The following is a 19,646-nucleotide window of genomic DNA, read 5'->3' as shown; positions in this document are numbered from 1 at the left end:
ATCAGTGGCACCTTCTAGAGGCACTTTTTTTTGCTCCTTAAGAAAATTGTTTTTAGTTTTCAGCGCCGACGTTTCGTTTTTTAGATACCCTCATCAACTTCAATAAGGACCTAAACTTTTTATTTTGTTTTTTAGTAGCTACGGATCTTCGGAAACCAATGATATGTCACACTTATACTGTCACACAATATGCCTAGTGTATTATGTACTTAGTACTTAAAGTTTTTTAAATAAATTAAGCAATCGAAATTGATATGTTGTCATAATGAGTAGATAATTTAGTTTGATATAATTTAATAATTAGGTTCATTGCTCCGTTGAAAAACAGAAAGAGTTTCTTATAGTACTTTTTATTAATTAAAAAAAATATGTTTTTGGTTAATTATTTATTTTTCAGATAATCACATGTTTGAATTTGAGGTTGAGTTGTGATGAAACCGCTTGAAGTTTATTTTTAGTGTTAAAAAGAGCAAAACCTAATTCTTAATTCATGTCAAACTAAATTATCTACTCATTATGACAACATATGAATTCCAAATGCATATTAACAAAAAAAAAAACAGGTACTTAAGTACACAAGGTATAATTTTTTGACAAGTGTGGCACATCATTAGTTTCAGGAGGTCTGTCAGCTACTAAAAAACGAAATAAAAAGTTCAGGTCCCTATTTGAAAAATTGAAGTAGATGATGGTATCTAAAAATCGAAACGTAAGGTCGTCAGGGTAATTCTAATTCGACCCTCACCATTAATAAAGTCCTCCTTACTGTTGTGTCCTAAGATCTCGGAAATAGTTTTCCAGGCATTTTGTTTAGCTAAATTGTTTTTATAATTCAAATCATTTTTGAATCATAATTTTTTGTTTTGTGAGCTTTATATTATCTTGTAATCATATCAATTGGGAGTTGATTGATAGGTACAGGGTGATTGATTCAATTTTGATCACCCCCTTAACTTTCATAATTTTAGCAAAAAACGTTAAATGCAAAACTAGTAGATATTTAGGTCTACTTTATTCTTAGATAAACAGTTATTATACAGGGTGTCCCAAATTTGAGTAACGAACCAAACTTATGTTTTTTTTAAATACAATGACCAACTTTTTATCTGATATTTGAAGTTTACGTCAAATTGTAGGCCTAACTGATGTAAAATGTCTGTATCGATATTCAACTGTTTCCGAAGCAGCATCTGTTACTTTAACAATGTTGCCTCGACTATGTGATTAAGGGTTTATTTAGTTACTCAAGTTTGGGACACCCTGCATAATAACTGTTTATCTAAGAATAAAGTAGAGTTAAATATCTACATCTAAATTGATACAACATGTTTTTTTACTAAAATCAAAAATAAGGACGTTAAGGGGGTGGTCAGAATTCAATCAATCAAGGACACTGCTGCGGAAACAGTTGAATATCGATACAGACATTTTACATCAGTAAGGCCTAGAATTTGACGTAGAATTTAAATATCGATTAAAAAGTCGGTCATTGCATTTAAAAAAAACATAAGTTCGTTTGTTACTCAAATTTGGGACACCCTGTATATTAACTGTTCATCTAAGAATAAAGTAGACCTAAATATCTACTAGTTTTGTATTTAACGTTTTTTGCTAAAATCAAAATTAAGGAAGTTAAGGGGGTGGTCAAAATTCAATCAATCACCCTGTACATTGGTATAAACAACTTTTGATGAACTAATTTGTTTTCACAGATAAAAGGTTTTTTTTTACCTTGTGCTTAATTGTTTGATTACAGTTTTGGTTTTGTGTTTTGTTATTTGCTCAATTCACTTATGTCAGTTTCCCCAACTTTGGCTAAGTAGATTATAAGGACATCTTAGATAAGTTTACTTTAGACTGTTGTTGCATAGTTATTTTGCATCGGATCTGTCACATTCCAACTTGAACTTAGTTAGTTGTACCGGGTGACCCAATGAGACTGTTTCTCGACCATATCTCGGGAACCGTTCGTTCTATAACTTTGGTGTAAAACAAATTATTGGGTAAATCGGCCATGAAGAATCGCTGGAAAATATTTTCAAGATCTAAAAATAACCACCAGACGGCATAACTGCCATTTAAATTTTAAAATCGCATTTTCTCTAAATTTCTCATAATAAACTAAAAAGTTTTTTTCTCATTTTGAAAGAGAACCAGTTTATCTATAATTTTGGTTAAATAAAATGTTCAGTTATTTCAAAAACAAAGATGGTGTGGGGTATTCAATTGTTTTTGCAATAACCTGCTTTAACTTTTTAACGGTTTGACCGATTTTAACAAATTTGGTATCGTCGAAAAGAGCATTCTTTGGGCAATAAGAATCAACCAAAATATAGTTATTTTAGTTGAACCTTTCTCCGCCAGGGGGCTAGTTTTGACACCATGACCCAAATACTAAAAAAAAATCAGAAAAGTCAAATGAAATGATAAGACTTTTTCTTTATGAAACAGTAGCCAAATAACATCCAAATAGGCCAGGGAAAACCGTTTTTCAAAATCTCGATCCTAACCTCAAATATTGGAAAAATTAGATTAATGGATCTTTGAAGGCCAAGGATCGCGCGGTAAATGTTCTAAAACTATTAAATATTTAGCTACAAAATGAATAAGATGTTAAAGAGGCAATTGTGAGTTTAAATAGAATTCATTTAGGCATTGTTTAAAAAAATATACAGGGTGTCTAAAAAGTCTGGAATATTGCAAATATCTCGAAAACTGCTGATTTTATTTTTCTCAAAATTTGCGTCTTGTTATAGTAAATAACAGCGCATGACGTGAGGGTGAAATGAGGTTTGCAAGTATACAGGGTCAGTCACAAAGTATACCAACTTTCTTAATTCAAACCTAACACACTGTATATTACTTCAGATTTTAAGAGTACTTATAAAGGCCAATTCAACGATATACGATTTTTTTTTTTTTTTTTTTTTTTTGTACCTACCTATAACAATGATAGGTGTAACAATGACAGCTAACGTCAATATAATGTTAAATTAATTGGCAAATTTTCCTATTACTTAAAATGGTGTGAAATTTTTTTTTTTTTTTTTTTTTTTTTTGGATGGGCTAGTTTTAATTAATTTACTTAACGTTTAAGTGTTTTCATAATTTCCTCAAATAAAATTGACTAATACTAAGAATAAAGTAGCAATACTGTAGATCGTTGAATTGGCCTTTATGAGTACTCTTAAAATCTGAAGTAATATACAGTGTGTTAGGTTTGAATTAAGAAAGTTGGTATACTTTGTGACTGACCCTGTATACTTGCGAACCTCATTTCACCCTCACGTCATGCGCTGTTATTTACTTTAACAAGACGCAAATTTTGAGAAAAATAAAATCAGCAGTTTTCGAGATATTTGCAATATTCCAGACTTTTTAGACACCCTGTATATCATCAGAACATTCATGTTGCTCCAAAGGGACTAAACGCATCCTGAAATTATTAAGTCACTTTAATATTACTCTTGAAATTCTTACTTACCTTTAGTTTAGAAGAGAAGCCTAAAAACCCAAATAAATATACTATAACCAAATTATACATATTTTGGAACCATTAACAAAGATTTTTTGTCAAATTTGATGCCCCAAATTTAACATTTTGCGTAAAATTTTAAACTGTTTTTTTTGTGATTTTTTATCTCTGAGGAAGGATTAAGGATATAGTCTTTGCAACAAGGCCAACTTCCCGCGAGGATATGATTGCAAGAATTAGAAATGCCATCTTGAACATCCCAAGAGCTGAAATTGAGGCGTCTGCAGATGTGCATTCAAAATAACGGAGGCCATTTTGAACACCTGGGTCGCCATTAGATCTCTTTCTTTTTCCTCTCATGGGTTTTATTAAAAAACGAAAAAAAAAACAGTATAAAATTTTACGCAAAATGATTTGGGGCCTCAAATTTTACAAAAAAACTTTGTTAATGATTCCAAAGTATGTGAAATTTGGATATAGTTATTTATTTAGGTTTTTAGGCTTCTTTTTTAAACTAAAAGTAAATAAGAATTCCAAGAGTAATATTAAAGTGACTTAATAAGTTCAGGATCCGTTTAGTCCCTTTGGAGCAACATGAATGTTCTGATGATATATATTTTTTTAAGTAATGCCTAAATAAATTCTATTTAGACTCACAACTGCCTCTTTAACATCTTATTCATTTTGTAGCTAAATATTTAATAGTTTTAGAACATTTACCACGCGATCCTTGGCTTTCAAAGACCCATTAATCTAATTTTTCCAATGTTTGATGTTAGGATCGAGATTTTGAAAAACGGTTTTCCCTGGCCTATTTGGATGTTATTTGGCTACATCTATATTAGGACATATCATTTCATTTGATTGTTCTGATTTTTTTAGTATATGGGTCATGGTGTCAAAACTAGCCCCCTGGCGGAGAAAGGTTCAACTAAAATAACTATATTTTGTTTGATTCTTATTGCCCAAAGGATGCTCTTTTCAACGATACGAAAATTGTTAAAATCGGTCAAACCGTTAAAACGTTAAAGCAGGTTATTGCAAAATCAATTGAACACCCCACACCATCTTTGTTGTTGAAATAACTGAAAATTTTATGTATATATATACAATCTTTATTTCGTTTACAACGAAACAGGCTATCGACCAGTTTGGTCTTTCTGCCTATGTGATAAGAAATACACACTGTAATATGATTACAAAATAAAGTATAACTTAACTAGGTAAAGTATTTACAAAATAACATATTTAAAAAAAAAAGTTAGTCTAAAGTAGTTTTGAGGATTATGTTATGTGTAAGTGTTCTAGTAGGGTAGTTGTAGGAAATAGGAATTCTTCATGGCCCAATAATTTTTTTTACACCAAAGTCCTACGACGAACGGCTCCCGAGATATGGCCGAGAAACAGTCTTATTGGGTCAACCGGTACATACTTAAATTTGTCTTGGAAGTGTGGGGGAAACAGGCATTAGGCCCACAGAGCCCTTTGTCGGAAAAATCTGACAAAGGAAGAAAACATTAATCAAGATAAGATGTAATTGACATTTGTCATTTGTCCAAATCCTATTCAGGCTGTGCTATAAGCAAATAATAATAATAAGTAATATTAAGTTAAGAAAGTTAAAAGTTGACCAACTTCTTAATTTAACTTAACTAAACTTAATAGAAAATTCAGTTGCATAAATGTCCAGATGCCATTACACATGTTGATGTTTCTTAGTACTAAATTAGTTTAGCTTAATTCTATTTTAACATCCTGCATAAATCCACCTTAACATTAAAATGAAATGTGTTGCTGTTTTCATTATTGTTTTACATTTAACACAATAAACATCATTATACACTTTAGTAAACCGAATTGCTCAACATTGAATTAATATGTATTATACAGGGTGTTTTTTAATGATTGCAAAAAATTATTTAAAAATCTATTCTACATCGAAAAATAATGCCAGTTTATTTATACAGGGTGTTAAAAATTCGATGCATTAGCATTGTTATCTCAGAAACTATAGTTGATAGAGCTTTAGTTAAATTGAGGCAAAGTTGCGCATTTTATTGCTAAATAATTTGGTGAAAAAATGTAAAAAATTTTCATACTTTGGGAGATATCCGACAAAAACCGAAAAAGTTTTGGGAAATCAATGGCACCTTCTGGAGGCACTTTTTATGCTCCTCAAGAAAATAGTTTTAGTTTTCAGCTCCGACGTTTCGTTTTTTAGATACCATCATCAACTTATTTTAATTAAATTAATTTATTTTAATTTAATTTTTCAAATACGGACCTAAACTTTTTATTTTGTTTTTTAGTAGCTAGAGACCTTCCGAAACCAATGATATATCACGTCAAAAAAATATATCTAATGTATTACGTACTTGGTACTTTAAGTATTTTAAATAAATATAATAAAAAAAGAGAGTTTCTTATAGTACTTTTCAATTCATTAATTTAAAAAAATATGTTTTTGGTTAATTATTTATTTTTCAGATACTCACATGTTTGATTTGGAGGTTGAGTTTTGATGAAACAGCTTAAACTTTATTTTTAGTGTTAGAGCAAAACCTAATTCTTAAATCATGTCAAACTAAATTATCTACTCATTATGACAACATATGAATTCCAAAGGCATATTTAAAAAAAAATAGGTACTTAAGTACAGCAGATATAATTTTTTGACAAGTGTGGCACATCATTAGTTTCAAGAGGTCTGTAGCTACTAAAAAACCAAATAAAAAGTTCAGGTCCGTATTGAAAAATTTAAGTTGATGATGGTATCTAAAAATCGAAACGTCGGAGCTGAAAACTAACTATTTTCTTAACGAGTCTAAAAAAGTGCCTCCAGAAGGTGCCATTGATTTTCCAAAATAATCAATAATAAAGTAGTAAAAAAATAAAATAGAAATTTGACTTTCGCTCTTTGTCGGATATCTCCGGAAGTAATAAAAAAAAAATTAACCAAATTATTTAGCATTCAAATGCGCAACTTTGCCTTCATTTAACTAAAGCTCTATCAACTATAGTTTCTGAGATAGCAATGTTTTTGCATCAAATTTGTAACTGTATAAACCATATTTCAAAAATGCTTTGTTATGAAATTAATGAAATACTTGAGTGTTAGTTCTGTGTTATTGTTTGGGGTTTAAGGCCTCCTTTCTCCTTCCACAAACTTTTTAATGGTGCCACAATGATTTTTTTATGAAATATTCCTGTTAATTTAGAAACTTTTTTGCTTCTTTAGTTTTTTCTGTACCTGTCACAGTTTTCGAGAAAATAACAAATTCACAATTTTACAAATTTGTCAGAAAAAACATACCAATTTCTCTATCAATGTGCATTATGAAATTGAGATGTTTTTTCTGAAAATAAAAATTAAATCTGCTAAATAACTGTCACGCACCAGAAGACTTCTTTTTAAAAAGCTTTAATAATACCAAAAGATACAGTTAAAGAATATGTCTTAACTAGATTAATAAATTTTACCGACTAACTAGAAAAAATATGGAAATGACCAATGTCCGCACTGACTGTGGAGGGGATCAGCTGACAGTGCTGACTCGGTGAATCTTCATTAGGGTTAGCGTACTGAGCGGTGAGATAATTCCTCCCCCCTGAGATCCAACGACGAGGGTTAGTGAGGTAGTTGGACATCAGCTAGCTCTATTTTAAAACGATCCTTAGCTTCTTTGTCCGCTGGTTTACTTCTGCTTTTTGGCAAACAACGGGATCGTTCCATCTTCTTATAAATGAGGTAGGCTACCACTATGATCATAAGGCAGGAACAGGCGATGGTCCATACACTGGGTACATATGATATTGTTTCTGTAGATAGAAACGGCTGATTATTCAACATTTGAGTTTTTATTGATTTTAGGTCATCAAGATTCATGTCTTCGGTGAGCTGAATTTCCATGAAGTTTTTGGGCACTTTGTGTTGATTAGATGGTTTGTTGACCAGGTCAGGAAACAACATGGGTTGAGTTTGGTTAACAAAAAACTTGATGTTGGTTACCGTGCCTTTGGATGAACTAAATCGGCAGCTTACAGGTACTTCGAACAAGTAAGTTCCCATGATAAGTCGTTGAACTTCATTTTGTGAATTGCACTTCAATTTGAACGTTTCTTCATTAGGTACCGTTATAATCCATTGGTTAGAGTTTTCTAATCGTGTGATCATTGTGCCAGATAGATTGATTGGCATTTTTTGGCAATTTGAAGTATCTTTCATTCCCAACAGTTGGATTTCACAGGGATTGTTTGCCTTTAAAGGTTCGATGTCCAGATTTGCGCAAAAGAAATGCTCAGGATATATTTCTTTGCAGGGGTTGTTTGAATATGCAAAGTACAGTTGGTTTTTTATTAAGTACTTATTACGCGGTACTATAACTTGAAACTGACTCTCAGTTAGTATAGGAACTGGGTATAAGTGATAATATTTAAAACTTTCAGAAAATGAGATTGGTATTCGAAGTACATATACAACTTTGTTTCCGTAGATAAAGCTTTTAATACTGATGTATTTAATAAATAAATGCATAGTATTTTTATTTAATTTCAAAGGAAATTCATCCTTTTCTAAGAACTGCTTTATTTTGAGCAATTCGACATATAAATCAGCTGTGTTAATTATAGACGGATGCATTTGTTGTAGCATAGAAAATGAGATAGAGTTTTCTATGCCTTGCAAAATTGATGTGAATATTTCAAACATGTTTATCAGTTGGTTAGCAACGTCGGTTATCATATTCGCGTTCTCACGTTGAGTTTGCGTTTCCACAAATAATGAAATCTGACGAAGTCGTGTTTCAAGTAATTTCTCGTTATGCCTTATCTGCTGAACCGTTTCGTTGAATTTATCTATTAAGGCCACGGTTAGAGAATTTTGCGTACGTATTGTTTTTGATAATTTAATTTGATTTGTTTGAACTTGGTTAATCAATTTATCATATCGTTCGCCATCAGTATAATCTAAATTACCTGTGATTGATTTGAAAATCGATCCCAGAGTATTGATTAGTCCTCGTTTGGTTCTTAGAGGTTGAGGCAAAATTTCAGAAAGTTTTGTGTCGACTCTATTTTCGGCAAATTTAAGAATTTTTAGATAATTAGAAATCTCAAATTGATAATCTTCATTTGTTTCTACAAGTTGTTGAAGTATTAGTGATTCATTTTTAAGTTTATTAATTTCTTCAATGATTGGATTCAAGTCGTAAAAATGTATGAGTTCGTGGGAATATTTTTCTACTCTTGCTGATCCTAGTTTTAGTGGAATTATTCCAGGATTGCTATCAAGTTTCTTGATGGCAATTTTTTCTTCAAATCCGAGAATTCCAGTTAATCTGAAATTGAATACCAAGAATTAGTCGAATGAGTATGTTTTTTGCAGAGGTCGTCTTAAATTATCCATGTGAACCTTTGGTTGTCGTTCGGTAGAAACTACCTTTCTTACAGGGTTGGTTCCAGTTAATTTAACAGGTTTAGAATATTTATTAGCACTTTTTTGTCTTATGTGTTTCTTAATGTATACCTTTTGATCAGGTTGAAAAATATTAGTCTCGTCTCGTTTTTCATTCCTTTTCTCAATGAGTTTTTGTTTATTATTCATGAGATCTGAATTCAATTTTCAATACAATAATTTTGTTTTCTCTTTATGGTCATTAATGTAATCGTTTACTAGAATTTTATCTATTTCAAGATTAAATGGGTCGTCATTACAAATATGACCATTTACAACGTCGATAGGTTTTAATTGCGTTGAAGAATGTATTGAATGATTATATGATAAAATAGCGTAAAGCATTTTCATTCTAACTGATATTTTAGCAAAACCTTGAGTGTTAAGTAAACGGATATGTTCGATAATAGTACTATGAAATCTTTCTATTTGTCCATTTGACTGAGGGTGGTATGGTGAAATAAAATGGATTTTGATTTTGTGTAACTCGAGAAGTTCGGTCACAACTGAATTTTTAAACTCGGTTCCATTATCTATGATGATTTGTTTTGGAATGCCATGATGAGAGAAAAATTGAATCAAGTTGTCCGTTATTTCTGTGGTTGAAAGCGAATTTAGGAAATAGGCTTGCGCATATTTGGAAAAACTATCAATGATTGTCAAAAATTTAGATTGTTCCAAAGTAAAAGTGTCAAGATGTACAATTTCGAAGGGTTTACTGGCTGTTGGTGTTAAATTCATTTTTATTTTGATTGGATTACGCTCATATTTGCTTTGTTGGCAAATATCGCAATCATTAATGAAACTTTGTATAGCGTCTTTGGTATTGGGCCAATAATATTTTGTTTTAACACGTTGGTATGTTTCATTAATACCTCGGTGGTTCGTTTTTCCTTCGTGGTAATTTTTAATTATTTCCTTAATACTCGTTTTATCGGTTACATCAATTAGTTTTTTTAAGACATCTTAAAAGTTTAATGGACGGCCATTTAAAATATTTTTGAATTGTGGCTGAAAATTTCTCGTATATATCAGGGTTTTCAAAATAAATGTAATATTGAACACCTGGTAATACATATTCCTTGACAAAATTTACAACATCAATTTCAAAGTTGTTTTCCGATAATTGAACATGTATTCTCTTTTTCTTTTCAAACAAAATTGTAATTTTGGGATTTGCTGGAGAATGTGATACTAAACTGAAAATAATTTGATTTTGACCAAAGTTAACTGCAGTGTTACTCACGGGTATACCTACTACAGGATTTTCAAGGTTTGAATGCACCGTGACGTCATCGTCATCAGCTGGTTGTTCATTTTCTTGCGTAACTGAAGGTACTGTGGGTTCATTAACTCGGGATTCTATACTGTCGTTGTCCGTATGTACGATAAGTGATACGTTGTCAGTCTCGTCTGGAAAATGTGTTTTTAAAGCGTCTTGAATGATTTGATCTATTTCAGAATTATTTTGTTGCGGTTGGTCTTTATCCAAATTATTAGTATCAGTGTTATCTAATAAATGATGAGTTTCATTGGCGTGGATTTCTATTCTTGAAAGAGCATCGGCATTACTATTAAGTTTACCTTTTTTGTACATAATATTATAGTCATACTCTTCCAATTTGATTCTCCAACGAAGAAGTTTAGAATTTGGATCTTTTAGAGAAAAAAGCCACTGAAGCGGTTTATGGTCAGTGATGATATTAAATTTACGTCCGAAAATGTAAGGTCTAAAATATTTCGTAGCCCATACAATGGCTAACAATTCCTTTTCTATAACAGAATAATTTTGTTCCGAATCATTGAGCGTGCGCGACGCATAAGCTACAGGGAGATCTTGTCCTATCTTGCCTTGTGATAGAACAGCGCCAATTGCAACGTTACTTGCGTCGGTGGTCAAGTTAAATGTTTTAGTAAAATCAGGGTATTTTAGTATAGGTTCATTGGTCAGCAAGGATTTACATTTTTCAAAACATTCTATAAATTCGGTGTTATGCTCGATTTTTGCACCCCTTTTTAAACACTTTGTCAAAGGCTTTGTTAATTTAGCAAAATTATTTATAAAACGTCTGTAATATCCTAAAAGTCCGAGAAATGCTTTTATTTGTTTTGTAGTTTTTGGTATGGGATATTTTTTGATAGCTTCTACTTTGTTTGGGTTAGGTTTCACTCCTTCTGGGGTAACGATGTGTCCTAGATAGGCGACTTCCTTTTTCAGAAACTCTGATTTGTCTAGTTGGATTTTAAAATTGGATTCGCGTAAACGATCGAAAACTGATTTTAATTTTTCGATGTGTTCTTGTAAGGATGTAGAATAAATAATTATATCATCTAGATATACGGCACATTTTTCATTCTGGAGACCACGAAGTATGTTGTCCATTACTCGCTGGAAGGTAGCGGGGGCATTCTTCAAACCAAATGGCATGCGCGTATATTCATAATGACCTTGATCAGTGCTGAAGGCTGTTTTTTCAATATCGTCTTGATCCATCTCGATTTGGTGAAAACCACTCGCCAAATCAAGTGTCGAAAAATATTGACATTTTCCGAGCTTATCGAGAAGATCATTGATGTTAGGTAGGGGATACTTATCATCAATGGTTTTCTGATTTAAACCGCGGTAATCAACAACAACTCTCCATTTTTGTGTTCCCGAAGCGTTTAACTTTTTCGGTACTACCCAAATAGGTGAGGACCACGGAGAATTACTCGGTCTGATGATATTTTGATCAAGCATTTGTTTTATCTGTCTCTCAACTTCGGCTCTATGTATGAAGGGATATCGATAGGACTTTGTGTATATTGGTATCTCATCAGTAGTACGAATTTTATGTTTGATTTTACTCGTAAAAGTTAATGGAGTATTTTCGCGATAGAAAATGTCTGAATATTCACAAATTAATTTAAAAATTTTTGACTTTTCTTCAGGATTTAAATGATCCAGACTGAGACTTTCTGGAATTTCACAATTGTTATCAAAATTTTGGTAAGGTATAATTATTTCGCCGTTTTTTATTGAAGTTCGAATTTTAATAACCTGTTCAGTTCGAGGCGACACAGTTATTAAATTTTGGGAATTTTTTAGTTTATGATATGATATTTTTATTTTAGTATAAGGAGTTGTTAAGAAACTGCTTTCAAAATCGACATTAGCTTTTAACTGTTTGAGGATGTCTAAAACAATAAGTCCATTAAATAATTCATGAAATTTAAATAGATAAAATTTCAATTTAAAATTTTCTGGTAGATTGAAAATTTTAGATGCAGGTATTATTGCACTGTAATCATTCTGAGATTGATTGAAAACTGTTGATACAATAAATGGATCGTTTACTATAGAATTTGGAAAAAACCTAAATGCAATTTCAGGGTCAATGAATGACTTTGTTGAGCCGGAATAAATGAGCACTCTAATATTATACTCAGGAAAAACAATGTAAGCTAATTCACTTGCATTTGAGCTGTTGAAATTAAATGAAAATTTTTGAGGCGTTTGTGGTGATATTAAGTTTGTTCGTTATTGAAAAATTTGAATTTGCAATTTCATTGTCAATGTCACAGGTATTTTGGTTCAACTCAGTGTCATTTGAGGTTTCATCTACTGAATATTGACCTGTTTCTTCATCATAAAAATATGCATATTGTTTAGAAACTGCTCCGGTAAACTGTTCTTCCATGTTATTTACTTGTTGAATTTCTGTGTTATATAACTCCTCAGAAATAAAATTCTGGTTTGCAGGTGGGTTATAAGAAGTGGAAGGTTGAGGAAAACGTGGAAAACGATTGGTTGAATAACTATTTCTAGTGCATAAACTCATTGGAGTTGGTTTGTCAAGTTGTCTATTTGGATTAGGTTTAAACACATTTGTATTACGAATTGAATTGGAATTTTGAGGTCTTGGTGAGCCAAATACTTGAGAATTAGTAAAATATCTTTGAGGCCTCATTGGAGGTCTGGGTTGAATTGGAATTGGACCAGTGGGAAATGAATTTTGTATTCTGTTAAAATTATTTCCATTATTAAAAGGAAAGTTCATTGGGAAACTACTGTGTCTTTGAATTGGTTGATTTTGCTTTATGTGTGGGCGTGCTGGTGTCATATTTTGAGCATTTGGTCCAAAGGAATTCTTAATAGGTGGTTTGAAGGATGGATTTTGAAAATAATGAGCGTTATCTTCGGCCAACACGTACTGTAAAGCTTCGCTAAGAGAAACAGGTTTCATACATCTTAATGTTGTCCCTAGCGGTTCTCTTAATCCAGAAAGGAATGTCTTAAGAGCCAGATTTTGATATAGATCTCGTTTTAATTGTTTAGCTAAACCAGTAGTTTCATGAAGATCAATGTATGCACACAGTAAGTTCAAAATATTTAAAATTCTATCGTAAAATTGTTGAGGAGGTTCATGAGGATTTTGCCTCATCATAACAAGATCGCGATTCAGACAGCTTTCGTCTCTTTGGTCTGCAAAATTTCGAGTCAATGTACTTTTTACATCATACCAAGTAGCTACGTTTTGTATATTAATAACTAACTTAGCATTTCCTTGTAGTTTCGAAATTAACGAATTTAGCAGATAGACATTTTTAAAGCTTCCGGGATTTGTATTATCATAGAATTCATTTATAATGGCTTCACAAACTGCTAAGTATCTATTCAGATCGTTCGGGTTTCCATCGAAAACAGGAACACATTTGAGATATTCAGAGTTAAATGCTTGCGACATATTTGCTTCTAAATTTTTATCTTGGTTACTGTTTTGTGAAAATGTATTTGTAACGTTTGATAAAACGGATGGTTTTAAAGAAATATTATATTTATGATTAACTGTTTCAAAAATTTGAGAGTCGGTTTCAAGTGAACCTTTGGTTTCAGAATCGGAAGACATCAAACAATTGTACTTACATAAAACAAACAATCAATATCTTCATTGCGTTTGGTATTGTACTATAAGGCTAACGGTCTAAATTTGGCAATGGAGTCCTCTTCTAAACGTTATCCTTGCGGAGCTGGACGATTTGGTTCCAAGTCCCAGTCTTCTTGAATGGCTGCTGCGTCTTCGATAGATCCAACACACCACGGCACGGAAAGTCTCAAAAATTCAATATTCGGTAAATCGTTAACACGAAAGTCTATCGTTCGATACGATCGACCCCAAATATCCTACCGACTGCGCCAAATAACTGTCACGCACCAGAAGACTTCTTTTTAAAAAGCTTTAATAATACCAAAAGATACAGTTAAAGAATATGTCTTAACTAGATTAATAAATTTTACCGACTAACTAGAAAAAATATGGAAATGACCAATGTCCGCACTGACTGTGGAGGGGATCTGCTGACAGTGCTGACTCGGTGAATCTTCATTAGGGTTAGCGTACTGAGCGGTGAGATAATTTGCTTGAAAACAGTTACCGATACTGAAGAAATAAATGATTTTCTTCCAAACACCCTGTATTTCTTTAACAAACCATTTTTGAAATATGATCTATACAGGGTAATTCAAATTCGACCCTCACCATTGGGATCTCAGAAACCCTATGAGATACGAGAAAGTTTAAATTTGGGTAAAGTTGCGCAATTTAAAGCTCAACCAAATACCGTTTTAAAAATTTCGATTTTCCGAGTGCTTCCGAAGATATCCGAAAAAATCTGTAAATTTGATTTTTTGTTTTTATTTATTTCTAACCTTATTTGAAGAGATATCCCAAATCTACAAGCATCTTTGCTTTGTCATTTTCCCCAGTTATTCGATGATAGATTCCAATTTGCCACACGACATTTCGTTTTTCGGCAGTCATCATCAATTTTCTTTTTTTTTATGGGCGCCATATTGAATTTTTAGCCCACCAAATAGTTTTATTCTGATTTTAGTGATGTATAATGACTTATGATTTGCTTCATAAATGACAAAATAAAATTCAATAAAAACTAATTCTACTTTAGTTGGCTTTGAGTTAATGAGACGTTTTATGAAATGTCATTATTTGACAGTACTTGTCAAACACGATAATTCGGACGATTATTAGAGCAAGTCAAGTTAAAAATGTATCTAGAAAAGAAAAATGTTATTATTATACAAGGATTGCTGCAGAATTTAGGTTAATCAGAAGAGATTTGGTAGCATCTCTAACTTAAACCGGTCATTTATGTTTCCAAGAGAAAGATCATCATTTTAGGAACTTCATTTTTTGGCAAATTGATTTTTTTTGTAATGTTAATTGCAAGTTTAAATAATTTAATATGGAATTTTGAAAAACATCAAATCAAGCTATGTTTTGGTTAAGTTTTAACTAAATAAAGTTATGTGGTGCTGTTGGCTTACTGATTACAGTTGGTTTGCTCTCATATTATTAACTTAGTACCAAATTTGTGTTGAAGCTTAAAATAATATTGCCTCATTTTTCTTCATTGTGTCTAAGTATGTTCAGGCCAATTGCGTGTGACAAGTACTACCAAGTAATCTTCATAAAACCTCTCATAACCTCAAAGCCAACAAAGGTAAAATTAGTTTTTATTCAATTGTTTTGTTATTTAGGAAGCAAATCATAACTGATTATACATCACTAAAGCCTGGTTTATAAAACAAAATTTAAATTTAGCATTAAATTTAGTATTAACTTTAAGAATAAGACTAGTGGTTTTAAATCAAGACGTTCATAAATGAAATTTAACTTTAACCTTAAATTTAGCTGTATCTCCTGACCTTGGATTTACTTAAAATTCTAAATTTTCTTAAAGTTAAGGCTAAAGTTAAATTATCTTGCTACTGCGCAAGCGTCCCCAATGACACAATCAGCTGATTTGTGTTTTGAATTTGAATATTTGGTTACGGTTTTTCCTGGCAGCTAAAGGTCACTGTTAAACGGTTAAACTGAAGCCTAGTAATATTTAGTTTTTCCAATTTCTATTTTTGTGTTTGTGTATTCCAAAATCACAACACTGGGTATGTGGGAATCCCGAATGTCACTTAATATTTTTGAGAGTTTTTGATGTCAAATGAGTGCAAATGACAACTTTGGCGTTTAGTAGTCATTGATTTAAGACTTGAAATATTTCTTTTATGAACACCATATTTTTTTAGAGTTACAGCTAAATTTAAATTTACTACTAAATTTAAATCTAAATTTAAATTTTGTTTTATAAACCAGGCTTAAAATCAGCATAAAACGTACTATTTGGTGGATTAAAAATCCAATATGGCCCCCATAAGAAAAAAGAAAGTTGATGATGGCTACCAAAAAACGTCGGCCGGCAAATATGAATCTATCATCGAATAGCTGGGAAAAAGTGGCAATGAAAAGATGCTTTTAGTTTTGGAATATTTCTTCAAATAAGGTTAGAAATAAATAAAATTAAAAATTAAAATTTTCAGTTTTTTTTTTAATATCTTCGGAAGTACTCGGAAAATCAAAATGTTTACTACTGCATTTGGTTGAGCTTTAAATGACGCAACTTTGCCCCAATTTAAACTTTCTCCCAATGGTGAGGGTCGAATTTGAATTACCTGTATAGCAAACTGGCATTATTTCTTGATGTATAATCGATGATTAAGATTTTTTGCAATTGTTAGAAAACACCATGTATGTACTGTTGTCTAAAGACATGTTTAAAGTAATAGTAATAATGAGGTATAGTCTGATTATTATAACTTTAGTTTCATGTCATAACAGAGGTGATTGTATTGCCAACCAAATTTACATAACATGACAATAACATTGCATAGATATGGAACACCGTTTTCCTCTAATGAGTTGAAGTGTAAAGTAATGTTTGCATGATCTGAAGTTTAAACCACACTATTGTCTGGTTACTTACATCATTATTTCAGGTAACTACTAAGCAAGGGCCGTTTTGACATACAAAAAAATGCTCTATAAATCAAATTTTTTTTAAGATTATTTTTTTATTAGACCTTTGTTAACTTTTCTACATAATCGCCATTTAATTTCTAGCACCTTGACATACGGACAATAAAAGCTGTCTAAACTAGAGGATTTGCTTAATTAGTATATTAAGTGAGGCGGCCATTTCCGTAACGTTGCGAGTGACAAATTATAAAATTTTCAGTAGGTAAAAAATAATTTTTTTAATAAAATAGGTTTAATACGTTTAAAGGTATTATATTGCCACGACTAACGTGACGTGTTGAATTGAATGCAAGTTTACTGCCTGGGATCTCGTTTCAGTGTGAAATAAAACACATTACACAGTTACACACCATTAAATTTTATTAAATAAGTTCCTTAACCTAAACAACTCATAACTTACTAACTAATAAGATAAGCGGTTTACTAATCTTATAAAAACGTTACTAACTTCTAATAAAATCATAATTAAATAGGTGTAAGATCAATACACAAAAATAAAGTACAATAGTAATACTTACACTTCTAATGAAGATAGAATCTTGGAGAGAGGCTTGTCACTTGTAGCGCCATTTTCCGAGTTTCTGGTCGGCAAAGCAGGACTGACTGAAATTATCCCTCTAGGATATAACTTCATGCCAAACACTGGTTCCACCAATGAGAAGCTTCCAGACTTAGTCTCTTTTAGCCGACCACTCGTGACGACCTGTCGACCCTCGCTATTTCGCATATGTTACAACCCAGCATCCGGTTATACTCCTCCGGTGCATAGTTTAGCTATTGCATCATAAGTGCAGGTACATTTTAACCGCCTTCCACATTTTTTATGTTTCCGCTCAAGTAGGTAATATGAATTCCACATTTTTTAATGTTTCCGTTCAAGTGAAATAAATTTGATTTATTTCTATCGTGACAATATAATACAGACATAACGTAAAAGATCGATAAACAAAGGCTAGTTAAAAAATAGTCTAAAGGCAAAACGCTGTAAGAGTCAGAGTTTTGAACTGCTGTTTCCTATGGTCGAAATTCTTTTCAAGATAAATTTGGACACTCAGGTGATCCGAATTTCTCTTAAAAAAGTTTCTTAGCTTTACCGTCCAGAACGGGGAGCACTTGTTCGATCTCATTTTTTACGAAATACTAAAGTGAGTTTTAGTTTTTTGACGCTGCATCGTTTTAAAGCTAATGCTACTTCAGGTTTGAGTACATTGGTCTGATTCCATCCAGCGACCTCACTATGTCCTTAAGCCACCATCACAATACCGAATTTACCTTTCGTTGTTGAAGTTGCGTAGCTTTTGAAATTTGTTTGTATTGAGTTTTACAGCGCCTTAAAAATAAGCATTTCCGGCGTTTTCACGCCAAAGTTACATTTTCTCTATAATTAATTCGAGAAAAAGATAGTATTCGGAGTAGAATAATGAAAAATAAATTGCTAGCAATTGCTCAACCCTACGTTTCATATAATTGCATAGCGGTACATACAACGTCATGACTTGCATCTCGCTTTTTATTGCGAAACGTGCTTTACTCGTATTGATGACAGTTACCTTCAAAGATTTATGAAAATATCTGCCGCGGTTTTGAAGAAAAATAAATTCAAATTTGTTTATCCAAATTTAAGCAACCTGTATAATAGGTTTTTTAAGGTCTTTTAGTAATAATTAGTTGTTTTAAAGTATGTTTTTGCACCATAATTATTTAGCAATAAAATGCGCATCGAATTAAAAGTTTTTGAAAATGTTTGTTGGTTATTACGCTTATTTGTAGGTACCATCTTTTTTGTTAAGGTGCGGTAATCGTATATTCAAAAACTAGTTTGCTACTTTTGTTTGAAATTACACATGGCTACAGCAGAATTCTCATAACATTTTTTTGTTAGGGAACAATTGAAAAATATCACTTTTGAGGTATCTCAGATATAATTTAAACTTTTTGAAGAAGTTAAAACGGATTTTTAAAAACATTTTCTGTAGAATCCAGTGGCGTAGTAAATTTCTAGCGTCGTCGGTTTTTGAACTATGGTACAAACATTTGATTTTTTTTTAATGGAAACACTTTATAATTTAAAACCGCGAATATTTTTTGTCACTATTAAAAATTCCATTGTTGAACTGACGCTTTAACGGAATCTAGGAACTGATATGATGTGGTATAGTAAAGTTTTTTTTTTTTTTTTGGGACGCTATTAATACGTTCCAACTCATAGACTTGAGTACAGATGGAACCAAATTTTGTGGTACGTTGTGAGTTAGGCGTAGGACTGTCAAACGCAGATTTTTATACAGATATGTTTTATTTATAAAATAATCACCTTTTAAAAATCGCAGAAGCAAGTGTTTGTTTTGCAAGCTTAGAAATTGGTTTCAAAATACATACTAAAATTAATATATTTTTTTGTTCCAGACATTGTCCCGGTGGTGAGAAGCAAAACTAGTCGTCCAGGTGAAGAGTGGAATTCCTATTTTTTTATTAATAAATTGAAGATGGAGGCGGGGGTTGTGGGTAGTTTTATTTGCTTTATTGTTCTGCCATATGCAGCATTGAGCAATTACCGAGAACATATATTTTAGTTCCACATTAATGAAAACGTATTACTACTGTTACCGTAATTTATTGATTCGACATCTTCACAATATTTGGCTCAAGAATTTTCATTTAATGTCCGAATAAATGGCGAAGTATTAGGAAAAGTGTCATTCTTTTTAATGTCAATCTACGCATGGCGAACTGAGTAACTGTGCAGAAGTTGACATTGGGAGTGAACATAGACCAGCAATCAACCATTTATATCTATCAAACGTACGATTTACTTTTCAACTGATTGACATTCTGCAGCAAAATCAAT

General features: G+C 31.8%; 1 long non-coding RNA gene across 8 annotated transcripts in view; it reads left to right on the top strand.

The window, feature by feature from the left end:
• The window catches only part of LOC145737826 (uncharacterized), a 297,082-nt gene extending 277,787 nt beyond the window's left edge, over positions 1-19,295 (top strand). For 2 of the 8 annotated variants that reach the window (XR_014180504.1, XR_014180500.1), the window contains exons 4-8: positions 6,967-7,276; positions 7,347-7,532; positions 16,883-17,000; positions 17,330-17,592; positions 19,205-19,295. This is a non-coding gene — a long non-coding RNA (uncharacterized LOC145737826). The remainder of the gene's footprint in view (positions 1-6,966; positions 7,277-7,346; positions 7,533-16,882; positions 17,001-17,329; positions 17,593-19,204) is intronic. The other 6 variants (XR_014180506.1, XR_014180501.1, XR_014180503.1 and 3 more) reach the window with 6 other exon arrangements.
• Positions 19,296-19,646: the final 351 nt, after the last annotated feature.

The sequence above is a fragment of the Ips typographus genome, linkage group LG14 (genome assembly GCF_016097725.1).
Source record: "Ips typographus isolate SLU linkage group LG14, UJ_Ityp_2.0, whole genome shotgun sequence".
NCBI classification, from domain to species: domain Eukaryota; kingdom Metazoa; phylum Arthropoda; class Insecta; order Coleoptera; family Curculionidae; genus Ips; species Ips typographus.
This window is presented reverse-complemented; position numbering and strand designations above follow the sequence as displayed.